This window comes from Excalfactoria chinensis, chromosome 1, assembly GCF_039878825.1.
Source record: "Excalfactoria chinensis isolate bCotChi1 chromosome 1, bCotChi1.hap2, whole genome shotgun sequence".
Lineage (NCBI taxonomy): Eukaryota > Metazoa > Chordata > Aves > Galliformes > Phasianidae > Excalfactoria > Excalfactoria chinensis.
Genome location: NC_092825.1, coordinates 6,646,622 through 6,666,952, shown reverse-complemented (window position 1 = coordinate 6,666,952; position 20,331 = coordinate 6,646,622). Strand labels below are relative to the sequence as shown.

The window sequence follows — 20,331 nt, the reverse complement described above, 5'->3', positions numbered from 1 at the left end:
CAAGCATGGAGGAAGATGCAGTCCCTGCTCTGCAAAGAGGAGAACTCTCGTAGTAAAAGGATGATTTTGCTTTTAATTCTGAAGTTTGGCTGAAAAGAAATATAAACAGCAACAGGCAATTAAAATACAAAATAGATTTCATTCATAAGGTACCAAAATGCCAAAACCAATTCTTTGAAACTTATGTAATAGAATTGCTATATATTTTTGGCTATGATATTAATAAAAAGGGGATTTATCTTGTTGAGTGTTTCCAGAGCCTCGTCCTCTCTGAGAGTTGTTCTAAAGTGCAGCAAGTTTATTCATGGTTTGGATTCCAGTACAGTGCTTTTCATTTAAAATCTAATAGTAATGTCTTACGTTTATACAGTGCTTTTCATCTAGAAAGACCCCTGAGGTTTTCTCAACCTCCTCCTGGAGTTTTAGCGCAGCCAGTGCTGGTGGAAGGCTTGTCGTGAGTAAAACACAGTTGTGGTTAAATTTCCTCATCACGTGGACCATGCTCTGTGATTTTCTTGTGGTCAAGTGCCATGAGGCACACACTGCGTGCCTTAATGAAAGAAGGGCAACCCTAGGAACCTGAGTGGCTGGTGACTGGGAGACAAAACTAACTCCTCACCAGTCCTTCTTCCTCAGTTATGGGCTGGAGCAGAGCTAAAGTGATTCAGCTTCTCCAGACCCAGGCTTACCAAGCAGCTATTCCACCAAAACCAGACAACCACACGACACAGACCTGCCCCTTAAATTACTTGCGAGATGTCTGACTCAAGGCTTATCAACTGACACTGTCTTGTGTAAGGCACCAAGTAAGAAACTAAGATAACCTGTTGATCTCTGCCATCATTGGTCTCCAGATGTGTTCTTGGTGAGCACTTTCAACTTTCTGCCTCTCTCTCCCAACTTTTTGGCTTTCTCGTGTGTGTACAGCAATGTTTTTCAACCTGGATATAACCCTATAGCTGTGTGACGTTACAATCATTTAATGGAGCACAGGCTGACAGTACGTGAAACATAACCACACTCTTCAAACTGAATGTATCACTGGAACAAGCCAGCTATCACCATGCAAAATGCCTGTGGCAAGGTACACAGAAATTGTTGGCAGTGTCAGCGCAGTGTTTTATATTGTTTAAAGGTGTGGATATGCAGTATATGTTGGGGAAATTGTACATATTGCAGCACAAATAGCTGTCTGAGCTCAGAATGGGCTGGGAAACATTGATGTAAAGTGCCAGATTTCAGAGCATGGACAACTGCCTGTGCAGTGTCTAAAGCAATGGAGATAAAACTTGATGAGGACTACAAAGCGTCCTTAGAATACGAATGGTTAATGCTGAAATACAAAAATGATATGGAGAGGTCAGTAAGGTCAGGAATGCAAAAGATAGGGAAATCCAGCATTCCAGCTGCCTTTGCTGTTCATTTTCTTTCCTCACTGTTTGCACGTCTCTGGTAAATACACCTTCCTTGCACATTCCAAAGAGAAGGCTGTTCACAGAACAGGGAACTCAGCATTCAATACTGATACTCTCTCATCTGTCTAGGCACATCACTTACTGCATTTAATTAAAAAGAATCAATTTTTATGAGGTTCTTCTCTCTATAGTAACCACGGGCTTTACATACAGGAAGAAATGTGCCTCACACATATCACTCCTGTGATGAAATACACACCTGGGGTATGAGTCAGGTCAAAGTCAGGGCTCAAAAACTATGAACACAGACAAGACAAACAGGTGCCCAGCTTGCAGTGCTGATATTGACTTCATGACAGTTCCTCAGCATAGCTCTGATTGCAACAGTTGGCACTTGACAACAGACTTCCATGGCACCAGAACTGAGAGCATCAACACACACGTGCTGGTTTTCATCCATTTGCCACGTTTCACACAGGTACTTCGTGGCTGCCATTTTTTTTTCCTAGTGATAGAACAGCTGCACACAAAGACCTGAGTAGTCTTTTAATACATGCCAGCACTCAGGATTTCAGCCTTTCCCCACAGGAAACACTTCTCCCTACCCACTGATTTCCCTTGGATGTGTAGGGGCAGTGGATTATGTAAGGCAGGCTCAGTGGAAACAGCACCACCTGCTGAGTGCCCACTATCCTTCCAACAGAGACTTTTTGGGGCTGGGGTTTCTGGGGAGCCCATGACATTGGATGTTTAACATTACTTGGCTCCTCAAGCAGCCTGACAGGGCCAGCAGCTTTCCATCCCTGGGATGATTCAAGATGCTTCTGTCACTGTGCCATGATGCAAGTCATGAAGAAACTCAAAATAAGCCCGGTGATATAATAATATACAAAAGAAGCTGATTTAATCCAAGTACGTACAGCAATATATAAACATACATTTCATCCCCAAAGGTCATTTTTGGGGCTCATACTCCAAACATCCACACACTGAGCGGTGTTCCAGTCTGTCCTGTCTCTGTCACTTATTTCTTGCTATGAGACAGACTTTGGGGCACAGAGCACCATAGGGATGAACTGCAGAGCAATCCGAGCCTGTCTTCTGTACCTTGGTAGTGCCTGGACGTGTCTGCTCACATAATGGGGATCCTAATTCCTCTCTAGTGGGAATATCCAGGGGGGACAAAGCGGAGCTTCAGATTTGGACAGAAGGGAACAGAAACGCAAACGAGGGAGTTAAAAACGCACTTGGAAGCTCCTCTTCCAGCAGGAAAAGAGTCACTCGCAGGTGAACGAGCTCACTGGGCGGCCTACCGCCCTCGGCACGCGTTCGGAAACCAGCCGCGATGGAACCACGAGCGCTGCGCCTACAGGAGCCCGTCCCGCTCCCGGAGCCCGTCCCGCTGCCCTCAGAGCGGATGGAGACAGCCCAGCGCTCAGGGCAGACTCCAGCCCCGCGGGCAGCCCGTCCTGCCCCCTCCCTCCCCTCTGTCTCTTTCAACCCCTTTTTTTCCCTTTCTTTCGCCGTTTCCCCCTCGTTCCTCCTCCTGACAACAAAGACAACGCGGGGCTCGAGCCCGGGGCCGCCCCGGCGGTGACTCAGCGGCAGACCCGCCCCCGGCCCGCCCCGCCCCGCCGCTCCCTCAGGCGAGGCCGGGACGGAGCCGCGCGTGTGGCGGGGCTGAGCCGGCACTCGGCGAGCGGGCGGGTATTGCGCGGCCTCCTTCCATCCGTCCTCCCGTCTCGGGGTCTGTTTCCCCTCGTTCCCCGCGGAGAGCCGCCCCGGTGAGGTAGGTGTAGCGTCTGTCTGCACACAAAGGCGGGTTGGCTGAGCTGGGGGAGGCGCTCCTGCGGAGCTCCGTCTGCCCGCCCGTAGGTGTGATCGGGAACGCGGAGCTGAGCGGGAATAGAAGATGCCCGACGCTCTTGGGGCACGCAGAGAGCTGGGAGAGCTCCTGCCCGAGCAGGCGCTGGAGCCTGGATGGTGGCTTTGCCCATAACGGGAAATTTCCTCCTGATTTTGGTTTAATGGAAGGGTTTCCTCTGTGAAACAACTTTTGTTCTCTCCAGGAGGAGCCCGTGGGCTGGGGGTGGCCGCCCGAGCGTGTGGGGCTGGGGAGGAGGGAGGGGATGGCCGAGGGGCAGCACGGCGCTGTGATGGCAGGGAGCCTCCCGCACCTCCTGCACGGCTCAGGGCAGCGACTGCGGCTGAACTTCTCATGTCCGAAGTGTGCAGAGCGGCCGCATCCGTACCCATCTTTACTAAGGAGTGAGAGCAGGCTCTGCGCACTCTGTGCTCCCATTCCTCCCACTTGGTTTCAGTCAGGGTTTCCCCGAATAGCCCTCGAAGTCTAAATGTCTCAGTCCTCCAGTGTGTTGCTAGTCCAAATGCCCAGATCTTCCTACACGTTGGGTTGAAGGATGGTACGAATGGACAGTGTGGCTTCAGGGGTAGATGGAGGAGAACAGGCTGCCCAGAGAGGTTGTGAGATCTCCTCTGGAGATATTCGAGAGCCATCTGGATGCTTTCCTGTGTGATCTGCTGTAGGGAGCCTGCTTTAGCAGGGAGGATGGACTCCATCTCAACAGGTCCCTTCCAGTCCCTACAGCTGTGTGATTCTTGTGTGTTCAGATGAGTAAGGGGTGGTATGTAAGTCTCTGTTACTTCGTTATTTGTTTCCTTCTGCCAGGACTCATTAAGCTGTATGTCAGCACTGCGTTCTGTCTTGGTTGGAGCTGGTTCTGCAAGTTCAGGGCACATTTGTAGGACACTTGGGAGGGTATGAGAGCAAAGGGGACAGTCTCGTTAGCAGGGTCTGTTGTGGTAGGAAATGGTTTTGTGCTAAAAGAGGGGAGGTTTAGATTGGGTACAGGGAAGAAGTTGCTTTACAATGTGGGCAGTGAGGCCCTGGAACAGGTTGCATAGAGAGGTGGTGGATGTCCTGTCCATGGAGACATTCGGGGTCAGGCTGGACAGAGCCCTGAGCACCTGGTCTGGCTGTAGGTGTCCCTGTTCATTGCAGGGGAGTTGGAGCATGGAAGAACGTTGTTAAAATGGAAGTAACTTGTGGATCTTGTGGGCAACTGGAGAAGCTGATAGTCTGCAGTCTCACCCTAACACGAATTGAGTGCGAATCTCTTCCTTTATTGATGGCTGTTTTCCCAGCAATGTATGGACAGGCAGTGTATACAGCGAATCTGGTAGCTGCTTGCTTATTGTCAGTGATGTTTGCTCACTAACAATAAGTGATTGTTTGTCGGGCTTTATTAAGAACAACATGAATACCCTATATCTCCTAGGACAAAGCTTTCATTGTCTTAAAGCAACTATCAGCCTATTTCATGGTTAGTGAAGCTCCGCTGATGTCAGTGGAGTTTTGCCAGGGATGGTTTTGGCAGGTGAAGTGTCACTGGTATTTTTCAGGGTCTAAAATGCCTGTGAGTAATGTTGCTATTTTACCTCCAGCATTTAAGTGTCATTAAGCATCAGTAATTAAAGCGTTAGGCTGGCTCTCCCTGAAAGTTAGGGGTGAAGGTGGGGACCCGCTTATAATCAGATCTAAATACTCTCCCATTTGCTCTCCCCTTTCTGCTGCAGATCCTGTATCCCTTGGTTTACAATCTTCCTTCTTTTTCAGTCTTGGCCCCTTTTTTTCCTCTCTTCAAAATTAAGGAGTTTCTCTGAACTGTGAGCACGGGAGGGTTTTGAGAGCAGCTGTATTGAGCTGTCCTACAGTAACACTGCCCTACTAGGTAAGTGACAAACTGCATGGCAGCTGCAGTTTGGACATCTTTCATTATTCACACATGCACATGCCTCTTCTTTACAAGCTGATTTGTGTGGTAGTTATGGTCAGTGCATTTGCTGAAGTGGCAGATTGTTTGCCAGAGTCACATAGTGTAACAGCCAGGCTTGAGATAGACTGAGTGAGCGGATCAGGGTGTGTGGGGGGAATTCACTGCATTTTTATTCAGCGCTATGTTAATCAAAACCAGTTCTGTTTTCTCAGCACCACATCTAGACATCAGTAACATAATGTTAGTAAGGAAAGAAAAATCATCGAAAAATTGGAGCAAAAGAAGAAAGTAGTAGGGAGAGAAGCAAAGGTTCTTGTTTAATAGTTGTGGGAAGAAGAATGGAACTGTTACACTAGAAATTGGCCTTGATAGATGTTTGGATCCAACAAAGCTTCAAAACATGGTTTAATCGAACAGAATGATGTTATCTTTGTGTGCATGTAACCCTACTAAATACGTTTGTCTGACTCTAAGCTGTCTGGCACTGTGGTGGTTGTTTGAAAGACAGCAAGCTTCAGTGCTCAGCTTTACAGAATCTTTGATTCATTTTTCTATCTGACAGTTTTGTACAGTTCGACTTTGGATCTGTCTGTTTTCACAGCGTAAGTACAAAAAAAAAGAGCACGTCAGACACAACTTCCAGCTGATGCTATTCAGACATTTTTGGAAAAAACAAGCATTAAAGAGCAAGTTGCACATACTGTCTAAGTTCAGTGGGAGGCCCATGGCTTGGACAGGTACATTCTTTGCAGGGTAAAGAACTGGCTGGAGGGCCGGGCTCAGAGAGTGATGGTGAATGGAGTTAAATCCAGCTGGTAACTGGTCATGAGTGATGTTTTCCAGGGGGTCAGTACTAGGCCTGTCCTGTCCAGTTTCTTTACTGATGGCCTGTATGAGAGTATTAAATACACCCTCAGTAAGTTTGCAGATAACACCAAGTTGTGTTGATCTCCCTGAGGGTAGGATGGTCCTACAGAGGAATTTGGACAGGTGGATCACTGGGCTGAGGCCACTGGGCTCAACAGGACCAAGTGCTGGGTCCTGCACTTTGGCTACGACAACCCTGGGCAATGCTATAGGCTTGGGGCAGAGCAGATGGGAGACTGCAAAGGAAAAAGAGCTGGAGGTTGTGGTGAGGTGGGGGTCAGCCTCTGTTCCCAAGTAGCAAGCTATAGGACTAGAGGGAATGGCCTCAAGTTGCAGCAGGGGAGATTCAACTTGGAATTTAGGAAAAACTTCTCTGAAAGAGTGATCATCCGTCTATTACATGGAGTTGATGGAGTCCCCATCCCTGGAGGTGTTCAAGAAATGCTTAGATGTTCTACTGATGGTCATGGTGTAGAGGGCAATATTGGTGATAGGTGGACAGTTGGACTGGATGATCTTGGAGGTCTTTTCCAACCTTGGTGATTCTATGGAAGAAAAAAAAGTGCTTAATACTTCTCCAGTTCACTGACTAGTCAAAAGTTTATTGTGGTTTGGCCATAGCTACAGCGTTGAGTCTTGAGTACCAGTGCAAGTATGGTTTGAAGCTCAAGATGATGTTGGAAGGCCTGAAACTTTTTTGCATTAATGTACCCGCAGAGCGTAGAAGTTGAGGCTTTAATGTTTATTTCTAATGCAGCCAACGGAATGGTTTGTCTGTAGAAAGGAAACTGGTTGTATAATAACCTGAATGGGGAGGTGTGAGTTTGGTATGAAAGAGAAGGATAAGTCATCTGGCTAGAACCACATTTCTCTGTGGTGTTTCCTCTTTCCATGTCTTGCGTGTTTCGTCAGACTTGTCCCCGTACCTCAGTTATATTAACCCTTCTAAAACCACGCTTAAGCAGAAAAGTGCTGTGTCCTTCTGCAGTGAGGAAGGCACCTTTCCTTTGCAGGTGGGGAATAAAAGCACACAAACAAGTAAATGGCTTTTCTGGGATTGCACAGGCAACGTGCAGTGGTGTAAGAGCTCAAACTTGTACCTTGAACAGCTGTTTGGTGCTAAAATGCAAGAGCTTCCTCCCACCACACAAAGCGAGTGGAGTGTGGAGAAGTGCAGTACAAACTGTCTGAGCACAGAGGTGTGAAAATCAGTTTGGTTTTGTGTCTGTGATGCAACTGGTTGAAGAAGTTAGCCACTACCAGCGTGCATATTGCTTGTTGTTAGATCATGGCAAACAGGAGATGTTTGTACCGATGAGTCTTTAAACAAGGACATTCAGCACATACAGGAGGGAGAAAACAAACATTTTTCTTCTCCTTTCTGCATCTTCCTTTGAACGGTGGGTGTGGTTTTCACAGACATTTCTCCAGATGAATTTCTGGGGTGCTCCTTCAGCCCATTGCAGGTGAGCAAGAGCCAACAGAAGAGAAGTGGAAGCCCTGCAGAGCCAGGAATGTTCTGGTGAGACCATGACTGCCTCACTGTGGCCCCTTTGACTCGGATAGATGATGTGAGTGCAGATCCTACCATGAGAGATGAGGCTCCTGACCCTCCTTGAAGGTACTTTCTGTAGGTCCTGTTGCTTTGTGCAGTCTGCTGTGTGAAGTCACACACTTTGCTGGTCTTAGTGCCAAGGGTTGTGTGCAGCGTGTGGCAGCAGGGGCAGCTGGGGTCATTCTCTTGTAGCAGGGTTCTCATAGTGATTCTGTGAGCAGGGATTGCTAACATCTGTGAGGAAAGGACGTGGTCTAACAGAACCATTTCCTTCTTGCCACAGAACCCAAAAACATTACAGGATACCTGCTGTGTTTGTGTCTCATGGCACTGGGAATACAGAAGGTTGAACTAAAGCTTTGTTGGCTGTTAGAATTGCAATTTCTTATGGTCTGAAGTTTAGTTTCAGAACGTTTTGAGCTTGCAGTCTGCTTTGTGTTTAGTTTATAATGTTTCACTGATGAAGGGCAGGAAGATCACAGGTGAGAATTCAGTGTTTCCAAGTTATGACTATCAAAGAACAAGTCACTGAGATTTTGGGATGCTTGTGATTTAAAGGTATGATACAGTCCAATGGACACATTTCAGCTTAGTATTCACTTCTATTCTTTTGCCTTGGACCTAAAGCTAACAGGGCAGGGTTTGTTGTGGCTTGGTGCAGTTTGAGTTCTAGTATAGATATTGTCTAGCTTGCAATTAACAAAGTCTTTAGCAAGTCATCAGCTTACTTTGATGGAACGAGGATGCTAGTTTCATGGTGAGAGCAAGGAGCACAAATGCAGTCAGTCTAAATAAGGTAAGAGTTATTTATTCTTTGAGCACAACTTCTGGATTTTCTTACATTTTAAAATCTTCTCTAGCAACACAAAGCTAGAAGTTTGCCTTTTGGGCTCCTCCTCAAAGAGAGGAATAGCTCAGTCTGCTAGGAACAGAAGAACAAATTCTTTCAGATGAGATCCGTTTCCTTCTTTTTTACTCTTACACTGAAACTTTGGGCAGGATAAAATTTTGCACTGAAACTTTGCAGGATAAAATGCAAGCCCATGACACGTAGAACTTCATTAAGAATCCTGCGGAGAACTATCTTTAGGATGATCAAGCACAAAATGTGCTTCTGCTATGCAGAGTGCTTTAATGACCTGGACAAGAACAACCTTGCTGTTTGTTGTGGTGGGATGGATCTTAGTTTTATCCTTCAGCCAGGAATTAGTCATCTATCCTGTAAGCTAGAAAGGTACAACCCGTGAAGGCTTCTGGAGGAGAAAATGCCCTCATGTTTGGCACTGGTTGAAGTGGTCCCTCTGCTTTGCAGTGTAGTGTATTTTAGAGAGGGAAACTTGAGTCTTGAAACCATAAAGCAAAACCCACATTAAGCTGCTTTTGTGTACTCGAATGTTGAGAGTTCTGCCTGTGTTAGAAGGACATTCTGTTCACTGTGCCAGCTGGTGCTAGCTAACTCACAGGGTCCAGTGGCATCTGCTCTGAATCAGAACCAAACACTGCCAGTCAGATGTATTTCTATAGAGATGGCCTTCTGTGGGTCTTCTAGTGTGCTGGTTAGAGGAGGATGATGATGGAAAATAATGGAATGATTCTTTTTGCATTTCATTCCTCGTATGTGCAGTGAATGGGCATTCATAACACCTCATGTATATACACGGGCCTTTGTTCTTGTGCTAATAATAAAATGGAGTTCACAGCTCCGAGTGTTGGAGACAGTGTGACAAGAAGTGGGTCAAGATTGTTCATGTGTGCATAAATGTGCTCCTAATCTAGGCCAATGGCTGTGCTGGGTGATTCTAAACAAGCTAAAAAGATTTCAGAGGGGCTGGAGTTTAGCTGTCAGATGCATGAAGCGCACCTCTTGCTGAGCAGAGCACTTAAAGATCAGGATCCAAATGCACGGTCTTCAGTCACTTTGCATGTTAATGCGAATAAAGGAGAAACTTTGCTTTTTGGTACCCCTGGAGAGCAAGGAATTTAGTTTGAGCCAAAGGAAATTTCCTTCTTACTGGCTGGATGAATTGCTGAGCAGCCCTTTAAATATGTTCACTGCTTTCTTGTTTCATATGAAGGACTTCCCTGCTACCTCGGTTTCCTTGCAGGTATCACCAGGGAAAAAGATGATGTGCTGACTCCTGCTGTGTTGCTGCTGTGTCCTTCTGCTGCAGTAGCTGAGCTCCTTGCTGCCTTTCATGGAAGAATTAACCAGGCTGCCTCTTCCCAGGCTCTTACTTGGTGCAGCTTGGTGCTTGTCTCTTTGTAGAGAGAGAAAGCCAATTTTCATCTGGATCCACTAGGATATTGGGGGTTTATTTCTGCAGAGGATATGAAGGAGTTTGATTGGGTTATGATAGTCTTTGTGTTGTGATTTATTTTTCATCCAACTCTCTTAGGCTGTTTGCTCATGAGGCTTAGTTATTAGTCTTATAATGCAAGCTGTAATATGTATGTTCAACTTGCATAATGTGTTACACATCACCACTGTTCCCTGAAAGTAGCCTGGTAAAAGTTTATAGCCAAGTTTTTTGTTTCTATTTTGTAAATAATGGAGAAAAGGGCAGGGATAGAGTAGCGGCATTCGTGTTTTTTGGGGGGGAGGGGGAGGAAAAGAGGGATCTGGGGGCTATTTTGAAAAGTAATCCATTTATTTTTCTTCTTTTCAAGTCTCAGAAATACTTCTGTGTAATACAAAGAAGCAAATCAGAGCATCGTGCATTGTAACTGACTTCCTGGTTGTGCTGGCAGGTAGGCTTTGCAAGCTGAAGAGATGACTTTTTGTAAGAGCAGGTAGGCAGCCTGGCTTGCTTGCCCTGTGACTCCCCTTTGAACACCCTTTCCAGGTACTTTTTGTCACACACAGCTGCACAAGGACACTCTGACCTGAAATGCTCAGGTACGGGGAGCTGTGTGTGTTCTGGAGTGAAGCCCTGGCTGTATGGTTCTGTTACTGCTGCTAACTCTCCAAAGACAGTCTAAGCATGTCCATTGTTTTCTTCATTTACCCGCATCATCTTCCAAGTACAAGAAGACTGAGCAAGTCATTTGTAAAGTATGAGCGAATAGGAGGATGTTCTGTCTTTTTCTGGGAAATAACTTCTGGCTGTAAATCTAGCTGTAGCATGTGAGAAATGTTATGTATCTGAAGAGCAGAAAACATTATTTCTTGGGCTGATGTCATGTTCCATTGAACAGGTGTATAAAGATGTTCTGAAGTTCCAGCAGCTGGAAAGATAGCCTTGACATTTAATATGCAGATAGTAGCTAAGAATGTCCACACAAGTCCGTCTCTGTTGGTTTAAAAGGCTGAAATGCATTACAGACAGCAAAAGTGTCAAAGTGTCATACCTACAACTCTTCCCTTATAAATCCAACTATTTATTGAATATTCCATAACTTTCTTTTATTCTTCTTATTACAATGAAATAAATCTTGCTTGAGCATGAGGGCAGATTACTACCTCAAGTTAGCAGATGAGTGTGTCAGCTCTTGTTTTGTTTCCCAGTCGCACAAGGGCCCTGTCAGCTCAGCACTATCCAGTCACATCTATAGAGACAGTCTCAGCCCTGAGGAATGTGCAGTTCAAACAGGGAAGAGAGTGAGGAAGTGGTGATTAGAAATACAAAAAGGTGAAGCATGTTACTTTTCGTGTCACTAGTTCAGTGTTTTTACAGACTTCATGTATCTATATAAACTGCTTTATTGCTCATGCGTATTGCGTTACAGGAATAATTTTTTTGCTCTGCAAGCTGCCTTACAGGAATCTCTGCACTTTCCAGCTAGTTAAGGTCCACTTTTCTCTGTAGAAGTATTAAGAAGTCATCTCCTTAACCTATTGTCTGCTTCCAGGGAACAAACAGGATTGACAGATAGAAGAAAACACGTTTCTGTAGTTAAATATAATCCATTTCCTAGTGTTTGCTGAAAGTAATAATAAGGAGGAGAAATAGTGGTAGATACAGCAAGTCTCCTTGTCCAGGAAAATAGGACTGAAAGAACCCTAAAGCAAAACTTGTCTCTTGAAAATCTCTGCAACAGATGTCACTTTTATTGTGAAGTGCTATAGTTGATTCCTCAAGTAATGGAGGTCAGTTGTAAGTGCAAAGACTGGTCTGGCCAGTGATGCTGGGATAGCTTTTTAAAGGAAAAGAGCTTTTAAAGAAAGGGAAGCATTTAAGTCTTGGGAGGCCTCTTGGATGCTATAGCTGTGGTCCACGTAGGTAGCTAGATTTTCTGCCTGAATTACAATTCAGGTGTATTTCATCTCTTCCTAATTCACTGCCACGATATCCTGCAGCTAAGTCATTTTATTTCCTTTCTTCTAAACTGCCGTGGTGTTTCTGGCATAGCGTGACTACAGATGGCAACAGGAGGGTTCCTGTTTCTATGACACTGAGGCTGTGCTCAGCTCTGTGGGGTACGGAGCTTTCCACCAGATACTATAATGTTATGCTGTTAGTCTCTTAGTATCTGCTGTGTGAAATTCTTAATTGTCCCAGTATCGGTTTTGAGCAGAACTTTTTCCTCCTTCAGAATGATGGAAGAAAAAAAGTTCTAGCTGCCGAAGCACGATGCTGACTTGTTTTACTTGTCTGTGTTTCACTGTGTCTTCGGATGGCTTTGTTTTAATGCTTAATTCCTTTGACTGCAATATCTGGTAGCATACAGGCAGAGGGCTGCATTTGTAATCAACTGTTCTGTGCACTGAAAGGCAAGAGATTGGTAATGAACTTTAAGGTGAAGGAGTATGTGCTGTCAAAGGTGATACATATTTAGTCAACAGAATGTTGAATAAGAAAGATAACTCATTCTCAAAGCAATGAAATAAGGAGCTCTAATCCCCTTCCTGTTGAATATTTTCCTCTTTAAAATAATACCGTTCCGATTCTTAAGTCTCTGTAATCAGTGTATCAGTGCTCTTTCAAAATCTGACAGAGGTAAGATGCTACAAAGTCTTCTATATCATGTTGTGCAAAATGGCAAACTGTTGTTAGCTGTTAGAAGTGTGTAGGAAGAAATGGTATTCCTCAGAAATGGTATCCTGCAGAAAGGGGAGGATGTGAAAGCTCAACAAGGCATGTACCAAAAAATACGACTGTTATTTAGTGTTGTTAAACTAGAATCATGGAATCATGAAGGTTGGAAAAGACCTTTTAAGATCATCTAGTCCAACCATCTACGTACCGCCAGTGTTACCACTAAACCATGTTCCTTAGTACCACATCTACACGTTTCTTGAGTGCCTGCAGGGTCAGCAGTGCCACCACCTTCCTGGGCAGCCTGTTCCAGTGCCTGACTAATCTTTCAGAGAAGTTTTTGTGAATATCCAACCTAAAGCTTCCATGGTGCAACTTGAAGCCATTCCCTCTCATCCTGTCGCTGTTATGTGGGAGCAGAGACTGACCCCCACCTCACCACAACCTCCCTTAAGGCAGTTGCAGAGAGCAGTAAGGTTTTCATTGAGCCTCTTTTTCTCCAGACCGAATAATCTCAGTTCCCTCAGCTGCTCCTCATAGGACTTGTGCTCCATTGCCCTTCTCTGGACGTGCTCCAGGGCCTTGATGTCTTTCTTGTAGTGAAGGGCCCTAAACTGAACACAGTATTTGAGGTGCAGCCTTGTCAGGGCTGAATACAGAGGGATGATTGCTTCTCTGCTCCTGTTGGCTGTGTAATTTTTGATACAAGCCAGGATACCATTGGCCTGCTTGGCTACCCTGACATGCTGCTGGCTTACATTTAGGTGAGCGTCAGCTAATAGCCCCGGGTCCTTTTCCTTTGCAGTCTTCCAGCCACTCTGCCCTAAACCCGTAGGGCTGTTGTGGCCAAAGTGCAAGACCCAGCACTTGGTCTTCTTGAACTTCATCCCATTGGCCTCAGCCCAGCAATGCTGCCTGGCCACATCCCTCCGTGGGGCCTTCCTACCTCCAGGCATTTCCTTCCAACTTGGTGTCATCTGCAAACTTAGTGAGGGTGCACTCAATGCCCTCACCCAGATCATTAATGAAGATACTGAAGAGAACAGGCTCTGGTACAACCCCTGGGGAACACCACTCATGTCTGTTTGCCATCTGGATTTAACTCCATTCACCACCACTCTCTTGGGCCCAGCCTTCCAGCCAGTTCTTTACCCAGCAAAGAGTGTACCTGTCCAGACACAGGCTGCCAGCTTCTCCAGGTACATAATGTGGGAGGCAGTATCAAAGGCTTTGCTGTAGCCTAGGTAGATTATGTTGACAGCCTTTCCTTCATATACCAGGCTTGAAACCCAGTCATAGAAGGAGATGAAACTAGGTAATTTCTGCTTAGAATTCTGCAGTCATTGTGTATTTGAAAATCAAACTGTCGGGGTAAACAAATACGTATTTGAATAGATAAATATTTGTTGTTGTCCTTTTTAACTAATTGGGAAACAAAGGCTGAAGCGATTTGATTACAGCTTTAACAAATTAGCAAAGGATAGAATTTTAACTTGGGACTTTGAACCAAGAGGAGAAAATAAACAGGATGAAATATTGCAAACAGAGCTAATGAAAAGAAAACATAAACATGCTGGACTTTGTATTTCAAGCATGAACTTATTGCACCAGTATAGAAGTCATAGAAAGGCCTTCAGGCAAGTAGGCAGCTTAAGAAACTGCTGTGTGGTGAGAAGAGGATCTGGTTAGGCCATGGTCATTTCTTTACATGACAACTCAGTGCCTCTGATGTTACCTTTATTAAGTTTGGTGCTTCACAGGAAATTCCTTAAGACAAATTGAAGTTTAAATTGAATTTCCAAATAATGGGAGTTCAAATAAGGAGCACCAGGCAAATCGGGCTTCATCTTGGGAGAAGATGCTACAGAATCCTGCTAAGAGATTTTCTGTGCTCACCTCCCAGGCTGTGTGTGTGAGTCACCTGAAGCAACAGCACTAAATGTGGAAATGTAGCTGACTCAGAGACAAGTGGTTGCCATTCTTTGGTGGGATGTCATCAGCTACAGCTGAGCTACGTTGCAATTTCCTCCCTATCTTGGTCAAATGTGAAATGTCATTAGAATTTGGGCTAAGCCAAAGGACGAACATTTCTTGTTGCACTGCCTCAGTTCATTGGAATGTGAAATAACCAGCACTCAACTGAAGGAAAACCTAAGGTAAATACATGAGGGTGTATGCTGGACAATCAGAAGGTCCTACAGTGATCTTAAAAACAATCTAAAGGTATCAGCTGTTGAATGAGGAGTGGGTGGATGGCTGGAAGCTTAAAAGCTTGAATCATTACAGATCGGGACATTTAAAGCTTAGACTAGATTTAAGTGCTCTTACTTTGAAGCCCTTAATGTGTAGAACAGCCTATCTGAAATGTCCGTTTCCTTTGCTTAGGGTTTATAATTGAAGCTAGAACTTGAAGTATATGGAATCACTTTCCTGTTGGTGAAGGAATGTCATCATACTGTTCAAGTGTAGTGTGGTCAGCTTAAATACTCTGACTTCAGAACTAAAGGCTGGTTAGAAACCAGCTAAGGTGTACATGCGTGTGCATTAAATATCAGTGAAGAAAAAATCTGCCTTGCAGCTGTTGCTGTTAGTGTCACTGAGCTTCTCCTCCCAGCCCTCTGCTTGACTCCTTGTTGCCTTTCACAGGCAGGACATGAAGTACAGTGCAGAGCTGCGTGCTTTGGTACGGGACTGTGTATGTCTTCCAGAGCTGGGTAGTGATGCTGGGTCTCTACCTGATTCTGTTCTAGGCATGAACAAAGTAAGGAAGAGATGTAAAGGCATATCAGGCATTACTTGGAGTAAAGACTTTTAGTGATACAGCTTGTCCTCAGCTGAGTAATTAGCCTGGGGTCATTCTTACTGCAGGAGAGCTGAACCTTTAGCATTATCCAGTATATGGCAGTTTGCTAAAATTTAACTTTTTAAAGTGAAAGTTGCTTTGGAATATAGGTGTCAGTTATGGGATAGACAAATGGCAAAGGCTGTAAAATGACCCAAATTGCTTCTTGCAAGGATATGAATGGAGGTCACTGAGGCAGCACGTAATGAGAGTAGAGAGAGGATGTTAGTAGTTGTTAATTATGTGCAATATGACGATGGTGTGTTTCTTTGCTTTTCTCTATAAGTTCTTTGTACTTAAAGCTGGAATAGATGGGGATTTTGTTTTTATTTTTCCACATGTGCCACAGAAGCCAGAGATACCAACCTTGCAGAACATCTCCTTTCAGATGGAACATGGGCATCTAGGCACATTACGGTTGACCTTTTCTTCATCACTGTTAGATAAATTTTGAGCCAGTTTCTGTACAGGAGGAAAAAAGTGGATCAGATTATGATACCAGCGGTTATAGTAGACTGAAAAGAAAAGGAAATGAGAGAATTCAAGAACAAAAAGTATCTTTATCTGTTTGTACTTGCACTCTGAGCTGGAGCTGTCAGCTTTCTAGCTGATCAGTGTGAGATAAGCTTGCATGAGCCTTTTGCACCAGAATCACAAGCCTGAACTCTTCTGTGCTGCATAAGGAAATCCCCATTGTCATCCAGTTCTCATGCAGGCAATGTGCAGACCCTCAGGTCTTGCCTTCTGTAAGCCCTGGTTTTCTCTTCTGATGCTTCATCTCTCATATCGCAGCAGCATTCTAACTTCTTTCCACGTGTCTACATGCTTTACAACCTGGTTGCTACCTTTTTATAAGCCTGTTATGGAAGCAGACCACACTGATTTCCTTCAGCTCGATTTCAACTGTCATTTTGTGGGTAGCTGCGATGGGGAGTGCTGGCTGCGCTTTCATTCTCACTGTCAGACCAATGAACCATATAAAAACTCTGTGAGGCTGAAGGTGGGGGGAAAAACCCCATGTATTTCTGCCCCCTCATTCTGTCACTGCGGTATAACCGTAATGCTTACTTCTCATTTCTTTCTAGAAACTGAGTGTAACCAAACGGGCAATTCCTGTAATTCAATTCCTGTATTGCGAAGTCTTGAAAATTAGAGCAGAGAGTAACCTCATTATCTCAATCTGTTATGTATCTGTAAACTTATTTCAGGCCTCTGAGCTGAGCGAGCAACCATTGAGTTCAACCTGCAGCAGGGTTATGCCACAGAAAAACACAACTTGCACTCTGCATGAAATGGAAACTTAAGCAAGTCTGAAACTCAGTAAGCCCACAGCGAGAATACTGTGTGCTGCACAGTAAAGGACTGCGTGGTGAGGCAGTTTCTTTGGATTGCTGGCATTATCACATTGTACAGGATCAATCTTTGCTTCAATAGGAAATAGTTGGAAAGGAAAGCTGCTGCAGACCTGCGTGTCTTCTAACTGTGTTATCTCTGCTGGCCGCTAACCACATGTTTTAGCTGGTATCCTTCCCAGAGCATGAACACGCCTGGTGAGTAATGCATGAAAAACAAACATAACGAGGCTTGATACGTTTGGCCAACTCGTAGAGCATAAGGATCTTGTTGGGTTTTGTCCTATTTCCTGCCTTTGCTTTTTTATTCCACATTTTACATTTGTAATATAGCTTTTCTCTTGCCTATTTCTCCTGCCTGTTTTATCTATTTATTTATTTATTTTCGGTGGGGATGCTGTGTTGAATGATGAATTCAACTTCTTGTTGTAGCAGTAGTCTTTTATTTGGATCTTGCAAGGAGCTGCATGGGTATATGTTTGTAATTTTCTTTTATGTTGGTATATTAAAGGAAGGCTAAGGGCCATATTCTACTGGGGAGAAATGAGGGCTGTTAGAAACATACCACTTTCTACTTTCAATAAAACTTCAATTAACTAAATGTTCTATCTGGCCTCTTGCCCACATAATAAATACAAACTAGAGAGATTTGCCTAAGTCATTATTATCTGTTATCAAAAATGTTTCCATTCCCATCCCACATTGGAGCTGAGGAAATCTGGCTAGCAAGTATTTATATGCAAACAAATCTAGCCTACTCAGCTTACTTGGTTCCCTACATCCGTATGTTTGTGCTGCTGTCCTAAAGGGTCACCTGTATCAAGCCGAACCATATTCAAAGTCTCCTTTGTATATAAAACATAGGAAATATGTGGTAGGATTCCTGTTGACTTTGTCTACCCGAGTCACCGCAATATGTGGCTGCCCTCTGCAGAGTTCCTTGGAGAGGAAAATTCCTGTTCAGCACAACTTCTACCATGCAAAAAGTTAGCCACTATGGGCAAGGCTTCCTCAACCCAGTAAGTCAGGATTTAAGCTGTCTGAGCCAGTGTTGGGCAGCTGGGCTGCCCAGAGCAGACAGCAGGTTGTGTTCCTAGAGGAATGAGTCTCCCTGCTCCCACCTTGTGTAAGGTGTCTGTAGTTCTGAGTTGCTTTTTGGGAGGTCTTATACCTGCCTGACCTACCCTCTGAAAGAGAGTTGATATAAATACTGTCAGGTGATTGTCCTTTGAGAGCAGTTGCAATGAGGAATTAATGAGGAAGGAAATAAGAGCTCCTATCGTCTTTGTTTACTTTTTGTTCTCGAATCTCCCATTTCTTATCTCTAATCTTCAGCTCCAGCAAATGAGGTTTAACTGCAGATCCTAATGCTGAGCTGATTAGGCAGAGACCTGCAGATGAAATGTTAAGCTGTCAAAAGGGAGATGTGCATTTGGGTCCTGGCTGAGCTGTCTGAGATGAAAGGGCATTTTGTTAGCTCCTCGTCAGAATGACAGTGTGTTACAGGAGGGAGCTTCAGTTCCAGAGCGTTGTGTCCCTCTGGAGCACTGTGTGCTGGAGCCAGGGCTGTGATATCCATGTATTTGCAGTGTCAGCTCTTTCACCTTAATGGGGATCCCTGGGTACAACCCAACAGTGCACAAAGGAAGGATGCAATGGTAGCATCCACACCCTGTTTCAAGCCTGGCTTCCTGACTGACTGTGAGTTGAGGCTGACATTGTGGGTGCAGGCTTGCCCTCAGCTATGGGCTCAGTGTGAGCTGACACACACAGCTTCTTCCAGTTGTTCTGCAGAGTGATGTTCTCTGGTTGTGGTGGCCTTTTTCCAAGGATCATGCTCAGGATGCTGATGGCCCCAGCTCGAGCATCCTTGCCCATGCACTGCTCTGGTTGGCTGCAGCTGGTTGGCCATATCCAGTAAGTTGCAGATGCTGTCAATTTCCCAGCTCTGCTTTTTTGCTGGAGTCACTGCAGCAAGAAACATTTTAGGAACATCTTTTTGTCATCAGATTATTCCTTTGCTATCTGAAAAGTGCAGATGAAGGATGACCAGAGTGATTCTCCCGGACTCTTAGAGTAGCTGAAGTCCACTGTGCGTTAACTGTCCTGAGCTTCATTACAGCTCTTTCCAGGTCCCACAGGAACGTTTATAGCAGTGGATGGCAGCCTCTGGTAACAGCCAGCAAAGGGAGGGAGAGGAAACAACATCTTGAAAGCTTATTCCCTGCAGACAGAGAACCCAATGACCAGTAAGTGAAATTCTCTGAGAGCAGGGACTTCCCAAGGCTGCTCCGTGGGTCACAGGAAAATCCATCATTTTTTCCAGCCCACTTTTTCATTTCCTGGCTCACCATTCAAGTTAAATTTCCTCATAAGTGTTATTTACATTTGCAGCTTTAAAAATAGGATAAGCTGTCCTATGGCGGGCTGTAATACACTGCTGGTAATTATTTTAGAGATGACCTGTGCTTTGCCTCTTGCCCTCTTACGTAGAATCAGCTCACTCCTCTGTTTTGTAAACTTTTGCTTTGCTGCTCAAGTCTGCTGCTATTGTGACCAGGCAAAAAACGAGCTCAGACAGAGCTCAAATGACTACTGTACTAGTTCAGATCTCCTTAATGGAAACCTTCCTTCTCTCAACCATTTTGCACTCGTTTTAATTAAGCCATAAAACTTCATGTGTTTGTCCTTCATGAAAACAAACCCAGATCCTCTTCTGTGTTAGTTAGAGAACAACTTTGGTTCTTTCCCCTGTTTTTGTTTCAAATTATTTACTGCGTTGCTGCTGGAGTAGCTGCTCAGGGTAAAAAGACACTGCTTCTCAGCGCAATGACTTCAATCTTTCATAAAGGGAGATGTAAACCAAACTCTTTGCGAAACGAGTTCAACATCCATTCCAGCTCAAGCATTAAATAGAAAGCGTGGATCATCTTAAAAGCCAGCAAAATTTGGATGTGATAGGGTATGGAAGTGATAATAGTTTTCAGCAGCTGTGGAAATAAAGGAGAATGACTGATTCTGGCAAAACCTTGTGTCAGTTTGTAACTTGGGGTGCATGCGTACGATCTCATGAGACAGCGAATCTTTGCAACCGCGTGTAACACTGAGAGGTAGGTGAGCATCACCCTGTATTTACAAAATCCTCTGGTAAGTATCTTTTCAATTTGTTTTCTTTTCCTGAGGCTGAGATGTGCCAGCATCAGTTCTGTATCTTAACATGCGTTCCGTCTCTCCTTTTGTGTTCTTGGTTTGCTTTTTGGCTACGGGCTGATCTTGTACTTCAGGGTAAAAAGATCTCAGCTGCACAGTCAGTGATGTGGAAAAAAAATACTGTATCTGCTTCCGAGCTTTTCTCTGCACTCCGTATGTTTCCTCCAGTTTTGGAAAGGGTGTGATGTTGTCCAAGTTACTTTGGCAGGTTGTGAAAAGCTTTTTTTAAAAGGGTCATTCTGGTGTTTTGGCAGGAAAAAAAAGTTTTATCTTCTGTCTCCATGATTCCAGCAAACCTGTGGCCACTGCAGCGTGTG

General features: G+C 44.6%; 1 protein-coding gene across 3 annotated transcripts in view; it reads left to right on the top strand.

Annotated features, from left to right (window-relative positions):
* Positions 1-2,996: 2,996 nt before the first annotated feature.
* FAM107B (family with sequence similarity 107 member B) overlaps positions 2,997-20,331 on the top strand; it is a 57,383-nt gene continuing 40,048 nt past the window's right edge. For 2 of the 3 annotated variants that reach the window (XM_072358705.1, XM_072358721.1), the window contains exon 1: positions 2,997-3,204. The gene's annotated coding sequence lies outside the window, so the exon portion shown is untranslated. Of the gene's footprint in view, positions 3,205-5,052; positions 5,168-20,331 lie in introns of all 3 variants that reach the window. The other variant, XM_072358712.1, reaches the window with a different exon arrangement.